The 15847-nt window shown below is 40.6% G+C and overlaps 1 protein-coding gene across 1 annotated transcript in view; it reads left to right on the forward strand.

Moving 5' to 3' along the window:
• Positions 1–387: 387 nt before the first annotated feature.
• Positions 388–15847, forward strand: part of LOC117138498 (zinc finger protein chinmo) — a 45560-nt gene continuing 30100 nt past the window's right edge. The window contains exons 1-2 of the mRNA XM_033300631.1: positions 388–760; positions 1826–2854. The gene's annotated coding sequence lies outside the window, so the exon portion shown is untranslated. The remainder of the gene's footprint in view (positions 761–1825; positions 2855–15847) is intronic.

Here is a 15847-nt window from a genome sequence, read left to right on the forward strand (position 1 = left end):
TATCCTGGGGCGGCAGTGCATACACACTGAAAAAGACATGCAGAAAGCAGTTGCAACGGGCATTACATCTACTCGCCTGAGTAAATTGTGCTCTAAAAATCATAAAAAATATGTAAACTATTTTCGAACAACATTCGGTTATCCTTTTTCAGAATCCTTGTTGGACATGTCCAATCTGACAATTGCAAGTTGCTCGCCTGCATTCCAATTGGATTAAAAGCTCGCTCTCTCTCATTCTCTCTCGCTCTCGCTCCTTCTCTCGCGCGCACACCACTGCACGCTTGTTCGCCGCCTGTTGGAATCGAAATCGAATCGGCAGTCAAAAAGAAACTGCCGTGTTGAACGGACGTGTTGAAGTTTCGCGGTTGCTTGTTTCGGTGGTGCTCGCAGCAGCAGCAGCGTTTGTGCATTCGCAGTCGCAAATTCGCATCGCCTCGTCGCTCGTCAGCCCTGGCAACTGCAGGCAACTCAAGTTTTACACGTAAATTCAGAAACGAGGAAGCACGGAGTCGAAACCGCTTGATAAAACAGTTATTCTCTACATTTCTGAACTGGAAGAACTGCAGCGGATGAAGTGCAAAAAGCGAAAAGTGCTAAAAGTTTGCGGCATTGAACACTTTTAATTATTATTTACGTTTTGTTTGTGTTTCGTCGAGCAAAGCAAATGCACAAACTAACTGTCCAGTGTGCATGTGTGTGGCAAGAGTGCGTGAGTGCGTCGTGAGTGTTGCAAAACGGCTGTTCGCCTAGTAATTCAAAGGTAATTTTCTGTGATTATCGATCATATTGGCATTTCAAGACTCAAATAAAGTGACAAAATCAAAAATGTACTACTAATACCCTTGCAATTATGCGTGTGTACTTGGTTTTCTCGCACACATGAAATTCTGGCGTATGTGTGTGTGTGTGTGTTTGCAACTCGAATTTCAAACGGTACAAAACGCAGCATAAAAAAGAATAGCAAAAGCAAACTGAGAAAAAGTGAAGTGTAGACTTTTATGCATAACCAACACGTCTGCATTTTTAATCAAGCAACAACAATAGAAAAATAAGCAAAGGCAAACTACAACAACAACAGCGAGGAGTACATGGAACAATAAACAACCCTCCCCGTTTTCCGCCTCCCCCCGAAAATAAACAAGGCGCAATCCCAGTGAACTGAACCCCTTTTTTGCACTGTGTGTTTGGAGTGCCAGTGTATGTGTGTGTGTGTGTCTACGAAATAGCAATTAAGGGAGAATAGAGGAGAGTGCAAGAAGTGCAGGAAAGAAGGCAAAATGCAATTAATCCCCAGGACACTTGTTCAAAAAGCGAGAGGAAAGTGTAGAATAACGGTGAACAAGTGTTGAACAACTACCGAAATACCCTAAAACATGTGAAAACTTCTTAAAAATAGTTTTGAAATAAAGTTCTTAAAACAATGTGACAATTCACTGCTCAAATAAGTCCACATGTTTCCCCTTCCACAAAATTTCCAAGTCCCAACGCCATATAAAGTGCTTTTGAGTAGAATAAAAGACATTAGCCAGAAGCAAAGTGGGAATTACGGTCCCAAAATGGGAAAATGAAATATATTCTGCGATAATAAAATCATTAATCCAATTCCACTTACAAGAACCAGGGCTGATAAGAAACCAGAAACTCTGGGCACAAATGAAATGAAATTTATTCGGGAGAACTGTGACAAATTAGTTTTATATAATATAAAAAAGGAAATGAATACCTAAAACATGTCACATTATCCCCGAATACATTTGAGTTTCAATCAGCCAAATTCCACTTACATTTTTTAATAACAAATTTCCACCCGCTTTTATATTTGCAGCCAAATGTCACTGTGAAAATGTCTCAACGAGCAAATTTTAGGGAAGTCAAGAAAAACATTCAACGACCTCAAAACCAGCAAATGCTACAAAATGCGAATCAAGAACATTTAACCATCTAAATATACAAAATCAATTTAATTGAATCAAATTTCGCGACATTGCAACAAATCAACCTAAAAATGAACTGAAAACAAAAACATTTCGAAAAACAACGCAAAATTCTAAAATTGGCAACATAAGTTTTGGTCTTGAATTAAACACAACAAAAATAAATCAACAAAAAACGATTTTTGGCAACAAATCATCATATAAAATACACAAATTGTAATTATCTCAAAACGTCCACACGTGAAAATGATTTGCAACTAAGATGAAAATCTAATAAAATCAATGTAAATTTTTAACGCAACAAAAGGAAAACCAAAACCGTCAGCAAAAACCAGCCCAAAATCAGTTGAAAAGCCGAGGGAAATCTTTTTAGAACAAACGCAGAAAACCGCAAAAATTTAAGCCACCAAATTGGTAAACTATTCAAAATTATTGGTTCGGACATACGCAATACTAAACACAGCAACACAACAACAACAGCAGCCATAGCAACTACTACAGTGATCACTACAGTAAAAGCAACCGCAACAGAAGCAGCAGATAAAACGTGTGTGTTAGTTTGCATAAAAATTTCGTTTCGATAAAAGCAAAGCAAAATCATTTAACAAAGTAAATAAAGCATCAAGTATAAAAATTACCAATCGTAATACATGTATTTATAAAATATATACCTATACATATATCTATGCTTACGAATTATATCGGAGAATATTTGGTAAACAATTTTTGATAAAAACAACTCGAGTATATATCCTAACTAATTAGCAACAAAAAGAACTAGAACATTTGGCCTAAGTGAAAAGAGTGAAGTGAGAAAAACTAAAAAAAACTTATAAATTCAAAATTACCACTTGTGAACGGTTTTACAACTGAGGATTCTGGATTTGGATTAATGCGTAAATTTGCAATTGAATATTAAGGTGAGTTTGAATGTTATACCTATGCTAAGTTCACAACTTGTCATTTTTTCAAACATCTCTCCGCATTTCTTAATGGCCGTTTAAGTTTCCCCACGCACGAAAAAGTGCGTAATATGAAAAATGTTTTTTTAGAAAGTGTCCACAAACATTTGCAAACAATTACCGCTCGAAAAAGAAGGCAAAAGCTCCGCCTCTAATTACAATTATAATTTATGCAAAAAGTAAGGAAAACATTTTTTGGTCAAGAGAAAAATTGTCTACGCACTTTGCGTATGATTTATGACACTCAAAACTTGGCGTTGCATATTAATAGCGAGAAAAAAGCAAAAGTTGCTTGCTTGTCACTTCTACATGTGTATCTACACACATACACACACGCACGTAAAGGGGTGTAGATACTTTTGGGGTTGTGCATAAATTAAAAACATATTACTTCTGCTTCTTGCCGCTGCACAACAAAAAAATGCGTCGCAGTTGACACGCAATATTTTTCGACTGCGCTGCCGGCGCCGCTGCCACTTTGACCTACTTAGCAAACGCAGCGTGTTCCAAATTTTGTGCGTTGTGTACTTCTTTGTACCGCTCTCGCCCCCTCTCCCTCGCGCACTCGCCCCGTCCCGCTCGCACGCGTTGGGCTTGGTCTGGCATTGCGTGCGCTTGGAGTTGTTTCAGTTTCTGTCGTTGTTGTTGTTGTGTGGGGTCTTCCGCATTTAATTAAATGCACAACAGTTTTTTCTCTATGTTTTGCTTAAAGCTTTTACACCTGAAACAATTTTAGCATACATTTTAATTCCTATAACCTCACGTAAGTCTCCAGAAAATTAAAAAAAAAATTATATTTTAAAGAGAATAAATCTTATAGATACTACAAATATCTACAAGATACATCAGTATTTAAACTGCTAAGTATCTACAGAAGACGCACTATTTTTTATCTGTGCATCGTTTTCCCTGGCGCTTTTGTCTTAGTTTTCGTCTGCTGCATTTTCCCCGGTCGGAAGTGCGCGCTTTCCCATTTTCCTCGCCTTCTCACGTGCATTTGCACAATCGTTAGGTTTTTTTCCAAGAATAACTTTGCCTTTGGAGCAGACTGCGCGGCTCTCCCTCGTCTTCTTCTTCTTCTTGTCTTAGCCGTGTTGTAACTGACGCAATGCAACCGACTTCATTGTTTTCTTTTTATTTGCTCTTGTTGTCGGCACTTGCGCAAAGTGCCTATGATATGCCCCCACCCCCCTCACTCTTCCCAAGGCGAACGCATTTCGGTTCTTCTGCCCAAATTGTTTCAATTTTATGACTTGCCACTGCAGTCGCCTGAATTTTAATGCCACCGATTACCAAGAAGGCAAAACTGAGCAACAGCGTTGCAAGCATGTCAGTTTTCCCGATTGTTACTACAGTTGTTATAGCCAGGAATTTCAAGTGAGGCCGAAAAAGGAACGGTCAAGTAAGAGGTCAAAAATGCATTTGAAATTATTTAATTATTTATTTAGAAGACAAAATGCAAGTTAAGCAATGCAACTGTTCATTGAAAACTCATATTGACAACACTTTAAGCAAAATACGACCTTATAGACCATACAGTAGTCGAAATCCCATGCTAATCCTAAGTATCACTCGAGTATCGCCAGTTGTTGGGCGGAGATTATTTTATGATTTTATGAACCATTATGGCCAGACACGTACTTATCACTCAAGGGCTGCTGAAATGGGCTGAGAAAATAAGGAAAAATTTAAATTACACGAGACCGAGGACCATAAAAATTCATATGAATTAATCGCTTTTATGATCTTTTATTAAGGCTTATCAAAAAAAAAAAAGTGTGTAGTTCTTTGGGTCTGCAAAATTTGGCAGAAGGCTGGGCTAAAAATTAAGGGGCGAGGGGGCGTGGCGAGCCGGAAACCTGTCAGTGTCATTCTAAGTGACATTTTTCCTCTCTGCGTTTCCACGGCACTTGACTGTTGACTATTCATGAGGAAAAAAGTAAAGAGAAAGAGATTTTAGGCCTATATGAAAGGTCTACACTGTTTTATATAGTTTGAACTTTTCTTTTAAAAATCATTGGAAATAGATAAATTGATAATTTTAAAGCTTATTTATGCACATTGGAAAAATATTAGAAGTGAATTTTTAATCATTGTATATCAATTGGAACTATTTATTCGCCCGCTGCTGTATGTGCAATGTTTATTTGGGTTTGGCAAAGTCAATTCCACCAAAGTTTTTTCCACCGTTTTTCGCTAGTTTCGTATGTTTTTTCTGGCCATTCCCCAGTTGCTAATTGCCAGTTGCCTTTTGCTCCACTTCGCCACACGCAATAAAAAACGAAACTTTTGCATGCAAGCAAGGTCTGTGTGTGGGTGTAAACTTCATCTGTGTGCGTGCGTATCTGTGTGTGAGTATGGCCGCCGCAATAGTTTGCACAAATAGAAAACGCATTTCTATCCGCTTCTCTCTCGCACTCTCAACACCTCTCTTTTCCGCCATTTTGGGCTTTGCTTTATCTGCATTGAACAGTTGGAATGTCTTAAGTTTCTTGCCTTTTTTTCTAGTGTGTTTTGGGATTCATGAAAGGGGGCATGGTCCTGTTAAACCTATTAGAAAGATTTGTTAATTTGTTTGAATTAATGTAATTTTATAAAAGCCTTGCTGCTCTAATATGAATTCCATATATGAAAATAACTCAGAACGAACAAAATTGAATAGAATTGCAGGCAGGCAGACATGTCGATTTAGAGGCTATTACATCACAACCCAGAAGCAAATGCTGATAATTCCCAAAACAGAATGAGCGCGCACAAAAAGCGATCACACACACACAGCGAAACTTGCAGAAGGGCGCAACAAATAAATAAAAAAGCAACAAAACATAGACAAAATTGTAAAAAAGCACTGGCAAATGGAAGTTTGTGCTATGTACAAGAGCAGCAAAGAAACGAATACATAGGCCTACATATGTACACACACTTGTCGTTTCCCTTCCGTCTCGCTTACCCCATGCTACCCGTCCCCTTTCCTCTTTCGGTGAACGCAGCGCAAAAAAATTCACAAGTCGCATCAAAAAAAAAAAAAATAGAAAAAAAAAAAACAAAAATATGGCGTGGCCTACAATTTAATTGGCTCAAAGTGCGTAAGGGGCAGCCTGCACAGCAACAAAAATAAAACTACGAAATAAAACAGCAGCAGCGATAGAAAAAACCTTGAGCTGGCACAGCATAATTAAAAATGTGCGTATACGCACACTACGATAGGCCCCAAATCAGCCATACATACATGCATACTTTTGCAGTGCGTAGAGCTTTCCCGCCGCACGAATGACATTCACGCGCAATAAATATCAGACTCAGCAGCCTACCGAACCGAAAAAACTCATGAAGTCAAGAAAGCTTCACTGCAAATCCAGCAACAAAACGAGGAAGTCTAAAAATGGTCGCGGCAAACAGCAACAAAAACACGCATTCGTAGGCCTAGGCCAATGCAATGAGAGCGAGGGAGATGGGCACTGCTTTGGAGCTTTCCCCACGCACTCTATGAGCTTTTGTAGGCGCCACGCACAGCGAGGCCAGAGCTTTTCATTGCGATGATCAGTTCGAGATACAGATAGATTGGGGATCAAGGCAATAAATTCTCGGCAAAAAACGCAGTTAAATTTGTCGATCTTATGATCAGATTAACATGTTCTCCGATCGATTTAGAATCCTACAAATCTTTTACACAATGAAGTTGCATTTACATCTAATAACCAACTTCCCAAATAGATTTTTGATTAATTTAAACTTAAACACTTCCTCCGCTAACAAAGGAAATCCAAACCAATGTTGACCGCATAACAATATAATACCCCGTTCTCACTAGCCACTAAGCTGCAATGAAATGCAACAGTGACACACTGTGCATCTCTTTCTGACGCTTTTGGAAATAATATCCGAAAGAACGGAACAGAAATGATTATTTAATTGGTGAACCGTTGGTCCCCCAATTTCCTTTTAATAACAGCTAATTATGTCAAGTATTATACACGCAAACACTCCGAAGAAACACTCAAAGACACATGCAACCGTACATAATTCCCTCAAATTGCCGCAATCTGGAAAATCTGTAACTTCTCTGCCACACGAGACGTTTGTTTGTTGGTAAACTTGACATTTTTCCCCACAAGGGACATTGGTTTTGATGCGTTTCCACCTTCGATGCTGCCACTTCCTCTCGCTCCGTGTTTTCGCCCTATCTTGCCGTCTCCCTTTCCCCAAAGAATCTTGAAGAGTGCACTCGGCGGTGGAAAAAAGCGAGAAGTGGAACAAAAAGCACAAAAGAAAATGGTTAAGGAAATTAAAAAGCATAAAAACAACAACAGCGCCAGCTTCCGTTAAAACAAAGCGAACTCAAGTGGAAGACGGAACAAAGAAGGCGAAAAAAGGGTTACCAAAAAGGGAGAAAGAGAGAGAGCGAAGAGGGACGGAGAACACATATGCAGCATTTACCGTTAGAGCCCTTCGAGGGCGTTCTTTCTTCCTCCCCATTCTTGTGGTTAGCTTTTTTTTGACGTGTTTTTTGTATGCTTCTTTCTTTGTTGCTTCTCCGGCTTTTTCTGGTTCGTTTGATATACAGAACTTTGGATGGTCTTGATGATGCACTTGGCTCCATGGGAAAATAATCAACGATGGGGAAGGCAATTCGTTGTCAAGTTGGTAATTTCGAACAGGTTGTTGAATTTATAAATGGATCAATTAAAACATAGAACTTAAAGTGTAAAGTCAAAGTTCCAATGGATTAAAACTTTGTTACTATTACCACAGATTAAGAAAACAATAAATTAATCGTACAGTTTGTTCCCATGGGAAACCGGGGATGCAACAATAAAGTGCAGTCAAGCAGGAATTCCACCCCAAAAAACAGAGTTGCATATTAGGACTATGACATTGTCTTTCGGTATACGCTTTGTTGATTCATATACACATGATGTACTATGTGGTGCAAGTCACACTTTTGGGATTTGTGTGGGGCTCCCCCACTCGAATCCTCTCCGGAATTGTAACAATGCATTTGCGCAAGTCTTGCACTTGCCCATCCGCTGATGATGATGTTGTATGCCAAGCTTAAATTATGGTTTTTCTCAGACTTTTCGGGGGCTCTTTTCATTCGGCGTTATGCGTGGGTGATTCTGGTTCCCTCGGCTCTTGTGCAAGGTGTTTCATTTGCGTTGCGATGACCGCTGATAAGACACATTTAAGGCCGACCGCCTGCAGCGTGGAGTCGCTTGTCTCTTTTGGGTTTTTTCTTTCCTAAGTCTAATTAAAATGCACCAACTCGAGTGCAACATTTTTATGGACGTGATTTACACAGGAACAAGCCACGAAAAAGAGTAGTTTTTTTCCTCGTTTTTGTGAGCCGTAAAGAAGGGGGCGCAACCATGAAATTGAATTGCTACTTTGAAGTGCACTCGATGTCAGTGGATGGGCCCAAAAAGGGTTAACTGCACACATGGCTGCACGGCTGATAGACAGCCCCAAAAAAAAGGGAGGGGCGGGGTTTAGGGTCGAGGTGTTGGGGCCATCACAACCGACGGGCCACCTAGTTACCCACACTAATTAAGGCGAAATGCAGCCAGGGCAACGTCGCATGTGGTGGTTTCTCCACCTCTATTATTTTCTTTTTAGCTTCTTTCCACTGGTTGAATCAACCGGGTTCATTAGAAGTGTATGTTGAAAGAACAGTTGCTATGGGCGCTCTGAGTTGCACTGATAGAAGAAAATATGATACAAAATCCATAGGAGCTTTAAAATAAGTATGGCAGATACATCTGTTTTTGGCGGTCATGATTACCTTTTAGTTCCAAATAGAATATCTTAATTTTGCCTAATTAGTTCGTATTTTAATCACTGTTTTCTCTATTTTTTGCAGGTAAGCACTGGCGCCTTTGTTCGAACTAATTAGGCCGTTGTGGTGTATAGCGTAAGTTGCTCCCACGAAGTAATTGCATAAAAAATTCCTCATTTCCATGGCGCACTTATTTTTTCTGTCGCATTTGTTTTGCATTTAAGTCCAGCACCCCTTGAGGCATTTTCCATTTGCCGGGGTTTTCCTCAGCCACCCCTCGGCCCGCCTTTCTCCGGGATTCCTGACCATAAATTTTGCAATTAACGACAAATGTCACTTTGTCTGGCCGATGGCGACGTAGTCGACGACATCCGAGCGTTGCAACCATTTGCAGAGAGGGGATCCCAGCTCTTTTTCTCCCTTAGATTTTTTTTTGTATTTTTTTCATTATTTCTGGGTGGCCAGAAACGAGGAGCTCAACTGGTCGAATGCTTTTAGCCCGGACCAACGGAGCATGGCGGGCCCACCATCCTGCACCACCACCCACTTACGGTCTGCTCGTCCTGCAATTGCATTAAAAAGCATAAATTTACTTTAGCCCAGGCTCTGGGAACGTTATAAAATCCATTTATGCACTTCACTTGCTCTCTTTTTCGCCAGCCCACTGGAATGGGCGGCAGTGGGGGTGGAGCCTCCCACTTTTTGGGTGGTTGCATGCTGGTCAGACTTTGGGTGCCAGGACCTAGAGCTCCGGAACACTCCGGAGTCCTAGTGGCCAGGACCTCTGCAATCTACAATAATTTCTGATTTCTTTTTTGCGCCTTTCCCATTTTATATTTTTGCTGCCAATTTCTGCAGTCCACGCTAGCGTAAAAGCGAAAGAGAAGGCACTATTCTACATATAAAGAGGGGTTGGGGTTGGGCGCAGAAAGCTATGCAATTTTTACAAAAATTCCCAACCAAACCCGCTTTTCCTTTTGTTTTCTGCCGTGGCGATGATGAAGTTTAATTTAGACACGACCCTAGTCCGAGCCTCCGTTTGTTGGGGTTTTCCTCTGTGCACCGCCCGCATGACGGTGGCCACCACCCACCACATGCACCACTGCAGCCACTCGGAACCACCCACTTCTGGGGTCGGAAAACTGGCGGTGCATGTGCTGAGGAGTTGGCCGAGGAAAACTTTTGCAAATTGTTTATAGAGAATGTTTTAAATGCTGGCTTTTGCTGAGAATGCTTGTTGCATTCCACTAGGCGAAATTTTCAAATGGTATAGACCTGATTTATGTATACTGCTCAGAACTGTACCTCACGAAATCTAAAAGTTAAATTATTGTTTTATGAACCGCTTTCCTTTTTGCTTTCAATCAAACTCTGTGATTTTCAATTCCCGATGCTTTTCATTTGCATTCTGCAGTTGGATCTAGTCCTGCTATTTTGTTTTATCAGCTTCTATGGACATTGGCCATTCATTAATCTGGCTTTTTGGACCTTTCTCTATGCGAATTTATCTCTTGGGTCCATCTGACTACATATTCCAGCTCTGCCTATGCACACTTTTTGTCCATTTCCGTTCTCGCTCCTGCTCTAATGTAATTTCGATTTTTCAACGCTCTTCCAACACACTCTGTGCACGTGTGTGTTGTTGGCTCAGAACTTCATTTCCTCTGGTTCTTGGGGCGTGGCGGAAAATACTGCAGTTGTACGCCCCTTTGCTTTGCCCTTCCCCCGTTAGATAAACAATCAGCAAACTGCAGCAGCAGCATAAAATAATAAAACGAGCAAGACTTAATTCCCATTTTTTGGTGTTGGATTTCCCCTTTGAAAGTTTTTGTTTGTCTATTTTCTCAGCTTACATGTGCATGAGTATGAGTGTGGGTAAAGGATGTTTTTGCTTGTGTCTGCTCTGCTTGTTTGCATGCGCTTTTCTGCAGAATTTTCGGCAATATTCCATTAATACTTTTCGGACCATCGTGGAAAATTCGGGGGGCACTTTATTTGCTTTGTCAGTTGCGCCAAAGTTTTGTTGATAAATAAATTTTTTAGCGATAAATTTGCAGTGTGCAGAAATCAATTTTTACCCTTTGTGTTTGCGTTTGCTCCGCTGCATAAATAAATCATCAATGCAATGGGGGAATTCCGAATTTAGCCTTTCGGGGATTAAATTGCAGTTGGCTGTGCTGTGCCCACGAAAAAGTGCCGTCAAGCGTGAATGGAAATCTAAATGGAAAATCCACATGTCAGTCTGTATTTTTATCTATCGCAAAACTAAAGTCTATTTGCGTTTTATCTTTGCCAAAGGGGATTCACTCCACAAATGGAATTTCGAATGGGATTGCATATTAATTTTGATGAGAGATGGTGTGGTAAAAGCTTAAACTGGGTAGCTGACCGCTTAAAATTAAAATATGGTTGCAACTTTTATGATTTTAATGAATTTCCATATATATTCTCTTCACTGCAGCTGCACTTGGTGCATTGGAGTGGTCGAAACTGCTATTCACTCGATCAAACCCTTTGAAACCCCATTGATATCCCTTATATATTCAATACGTTTGCCAGAACTCTTGAAACAAAAAACCCTTTAGACTGAATCACCATTGATGGATGCCCAAACTCGCACAGACGGAAAACTAAAACCTTTTATCAAAGATAAATAAAATGAAAAACGAGTGGGCGGAAGGGTGGGTATGTGAAAAGCTGCATGCGACAAATGCAGGCAAAAAAAGGAAATGAAAATGGGAAAACCCAGACTCGACAGCATATGTGTGGAGATGTGTGGGAAAGCCGGGGGAAAACCAAGGAAAGCCGCTCGCTGAAAAAGCCAATGTGCAGTGTGTATGCAAAAAGGGGGTGGTGATAGTCTGCCTCCCTTACCGCTTCGCTCTCTATCCGCCTCACTCACTCTGTGGCGCGTCTCGCTCGCTCCCAGCTGCAATCGACGAATGTGAAATAAATTAAAATATTTTTATCTACACTCGTGCACGTAGCCTGCAATGGAAATTGCCAAAGTCAGCTGCAAAAGTTTTCCCAAGCTCTGGAGTTTGTTCCAACCCTCTGCGGCAGTTTTCCCACCCCCCACCGAGCGACCTCACACTCCCAGTTGGCTTCTCGCTTTTCCAAAGTTTCGCTCATGCAGACTTGCATTTTGGCTAGAAACGAGTTTTGGTCGCCTTTTTTCCATTTGTTGTTTGAGAATTATTGCTGCATCGTGCCGAAAAAGGGTTGCAACTGCAGTTGTTCCTTCCCTCTCCTTCGCTCCGGCTGTCTCCGTCTCGTTCTGCCCACGATTTCCCTACTCTTTCTCCCGTTCTGTCTCTGCTTTATGGTGTATATGTGTACATATGTGTTGTCTGCTTTTTGGCGCATTGCACTAACCGACTATAAATGAAATGCCGCATGACGGCGCCCCATCCCCCCTCACCTTTCTTTGGATTTCCTCCGTTCTCGTGCAAAAAAGTGAAAGTTCGTGCTGCTCCTTTTTTGTGGGCTCCTGCAGGGGAGAGACAGAGAGAGCAGGACAGCAGAGAGAGTGAGCTGGAGAGTCAGAGGCAGCGAGAGAGAGAGAGAGTTGGTGGATGGGGGCTTTGTGTGCTCTGCACTTTGCTTGGGGGTTGCACACCCCCCTTTTGGGCCAAGTGTGCTGCAGTCGAGGGTTGTTGTATGTTTCATAATGATGACAGCCCAAGCTCCTGATGCTGCCCCATCGTCATCAACACGATGATGATGATGATGTTGGCGGTGGTGGTGAGGATGATGATGACGTTGCAGGGGATACAACCCTCGTGCAATGTTGTTGCTCATTGATTTTCCTTTTTTGCCTCCGTTTTTCGTTCGGCTGCTCCTCTTTCATTCCCATTTCGTCCGGGGAAAAACTTTTTTCCAGGCAACAGAATGCATTTTTTGTGCGCCGCCTGCAGACAATGCGACAGACAGCGGGTGGAAAAGGGGGTGGCAACCGGGTTTCGCAGGGGGTTGTGTGGTGTGGTGGGTGGTGTGTGGTGTATGGTGTGTTTGCCTGCATAGAGAGAATTCATTTGGCTTGTCTGCGTCTGGCCGAAAAGTCTGGCAAGGAAATCACAGACGATAAGGAAATGAGTGAAAATTCATTTCAGCCTGCACTACAACCTACAACCCCCTGCACCATTTTCCGCTGTAGTATTTCATAGTATTTCTCTGTTTTCAGCATTTTACTACGGCCAAAGTTTCTTGGCTTGACACATTCAGCCCGGTTGTGGCTATAATTTGCCTGCATTTTCCTAACCATCCCCCCCGTTTTCTGTATTTGAGCAATTTATTGCCGGGACATCATCCTTGTCAATGGCTGTTGGGGTTTATTTTGCTCCTTTTTGCCGAGTTTTTTGTTTTCTGGGGCTCGCACAACTTGAACTCAAATGAAATTTCTTATCTCCTTTTTTTGCCAACAATTTTTCATTAGGATTTCTATGTTGTCCTGCGGCAGTTTTCTCTAGTTAATTTGTATGATTTGCTGCACTGGCCAAGGGAAAATGGGAAAAAGGTCGGAAGCTAAGGAAAAGCAATAAATCACCAATAGAATAGAAAGTCATAGAACATGCTGGCTGAATGCAATGCAGATCTTGGGGGTAGGTAAATTAAATTTAAAGGGGTTTTAGTAAACGAAGATTCCTAATTAAGTTTTGCTTATGCCACCTGCAATTTGCAGATACGAATCTCAAGACACTCCACCTGAAAAAGGGAAAAGAAAGGTGCGTTTGGGGGCAGTGTGCCACCCACACAGCAACTACACTAAACACTTTCGACTTGGCTGCCAAAATGTCATAACTTTCGCTTTCGTTTTGGCCGCGAGTTTAACCCCCCAGACGTCCCACCACCCACTCACCCATTGCCCATCCGATTCCTATTGCCATTCCGACCCAGTCCGAGTTCGAGTCTCGAGTCGCGGATTGTCGCAGCTCCAAGTTGCACGCAACCGAACAGAAAGAATAATATGTACAGAATGTGTAGACAAGCTGAAATAAAAGTAAAAGTCATGGGACAAAACACATTTTTTGCACTAAATTGCATGCGTCGTGTTCGTTCTTTGTATTTTTCATTTCACTCTTCTCCGCCTTTTGTCGTGACAAACGCTGTCTGGAACATTTTGATGTATAGATACATACATACATTCATATGTACATACGTACATAATGTAGTCAACCTCTTTTTGTTGCGACTTGTGGGCGTCTGGAAGTGCAAAAGAAATTCAATTTCTTCCAACCTCTTTCACCCGTTTGTCTTTGTTTTATTATTTGTGGGATTTCAATTGCTTTCATAATCATTTGACATTTTGTGGGTAAATTAATAAGGTTGTTTTGTTTCGAATTTATTTCAATATTTGGGTGGGCGATGTGTAATGGTCACGATAAAAATATACGGACTTTATTGCGGGGGCTTGGTTTTGATGAAAGTTGCTCGGATATTTCTGCTATTACTTTTAAATATGATTAATGCTGGCTCGAAAATTATCAAATATAACTTAACAACCACTTTCTATGAAATATTTTTGGCTTTTCGTGTATTTTCCTCATATTGATCCCAGTAACCACTGTTTTGCACACAAATTCTGACCTTCAAAGCGTTAATCTTTTGACAACATCCATAAATTTAAAGAAAACTCTTCCTCTCCTTTATGCCACTCGCTTTTATGTGAATGAAAATAATTTTATGCAAAACCCAGATACGCACACACACACTAAGTGTGAGAAACCTCTGAGTATCTGTGTCTGTGAGTCATGTAAAAAGTAAAATAAAAGAAAAGAAAAGGCGGACGGAGAAAGAAAAAACCGAAAAAAGTGAAATGAAATCAAATTTATCTTGAACTTGAACTTGAAAAATGAAAATGAAGACATCGAAGACCGTCGTCGACAATGTTTAACGTTTTATGGCCTCTGCTGTTGTAAAATTGTCTCGTTTAACATTTATTGGATTTCATGTTACTTTTAAAGACTATTCAGAAATATCATAGCAGAAAAGTGCAAACGGAATTAAATACTAATAATTATCAAGTCGCTAGCATAGTGCAATTAATTTGATACTCGCATTTTATTATTTTTTCTGTGTCCGCTTGTGAATGTCAGCTGGCTCAAAGTCAGCTTAAATATATACATATGTTCGACTTTGAAGCGCTGAAACTGCAATAACAAATGATAGAAGTAACTCGTATTTTCGCAAGGGGGATTTCGCGAAGGGGTTAACTGCGCAAAAGAACATTGAATGCACACAAAATGTGTTTTAATGAGATAATCGCCGAGACAAAAAATGGGTGGAAAAAAGTTAATCGTGACAACAATCGTGGCGGCAACTGAATAGCGGCTAAAAATAACCCCGAGTACATGCGAATATATTTCCATATATAAGTCTGGGGATTGGAGATCGGCGAGAATAAGTGGATAATGCATGTGCAAAAAGTTGGTGGGTTGCACCGCCAATGAGAGAGCACAAAGTTGAGCTCCATTTTGAATGGCGGCTCGTCATTTGGAGACTTTTAATTAGTCTAGCATGGCCAGGTTTAATTGGATAAAATATGAGTTTTTAAACACGCGCCAGATTTATTGCACAGAATGTAGTTTATACCTGCTCAGAATAATAGAAAATATATAGTATTTGCTAAAACTCAGTATCTATCTAACCAGTATCAATTAAAATCAGCCAATGCATTCATTATTAAATGTCAAATATCGTAGAGGCAATCAAGACAATAACAAATTCTTACCGCTTCCGTAAATAAACAAATACCCAGCAACAAATTCGACGTCATCAGATGAAGTCAAATGAATTGCGGATAAATAAAGAGGCGAATAAAATGACATAATAGAGCAAATAAATATATATACCAATACCAATACTGTTCTCTGAAGGGGTAAATAAATAATTTAGAATGCAAGTCCCCAAATAGATGTTAAATTATGAAAAAATAGTATTAAATTCAAAATGTAAGATCCTCTAATTTACGGGCCAGACTAAGTGCTCTACTAAGTTGGCAAATGTATCTGTATCTCTGCCATTGTATCCCTATCTGCCTTTGTATCTGTATCCGCGCTCGCACTCGTATCTGCGGTCTAACTGTTTGTCTTTTTTTTGCAGCTCTCGCCTCTTATTATTATGTATTAGCATTATTATTTACCCGCCTCTGTTTTTTATGCGCCTTTTTTGTGGAAGCA

This window comes from Drosophila mauritiana, chromosome 2L (genome assembly GCF_004382145.1).
Source record: "Drosophila mauritiana strain mau12 chromosome 2L, ASM438214v1, whole genome shotgun sequence".
Taxonomy (NCBI): domain Eukaryota; kingdom Metazoa; phylum Arthropoda; class Insecta; order Diptera; family Drosophilidae; genus Drosophila; species Drosophila mauritiana.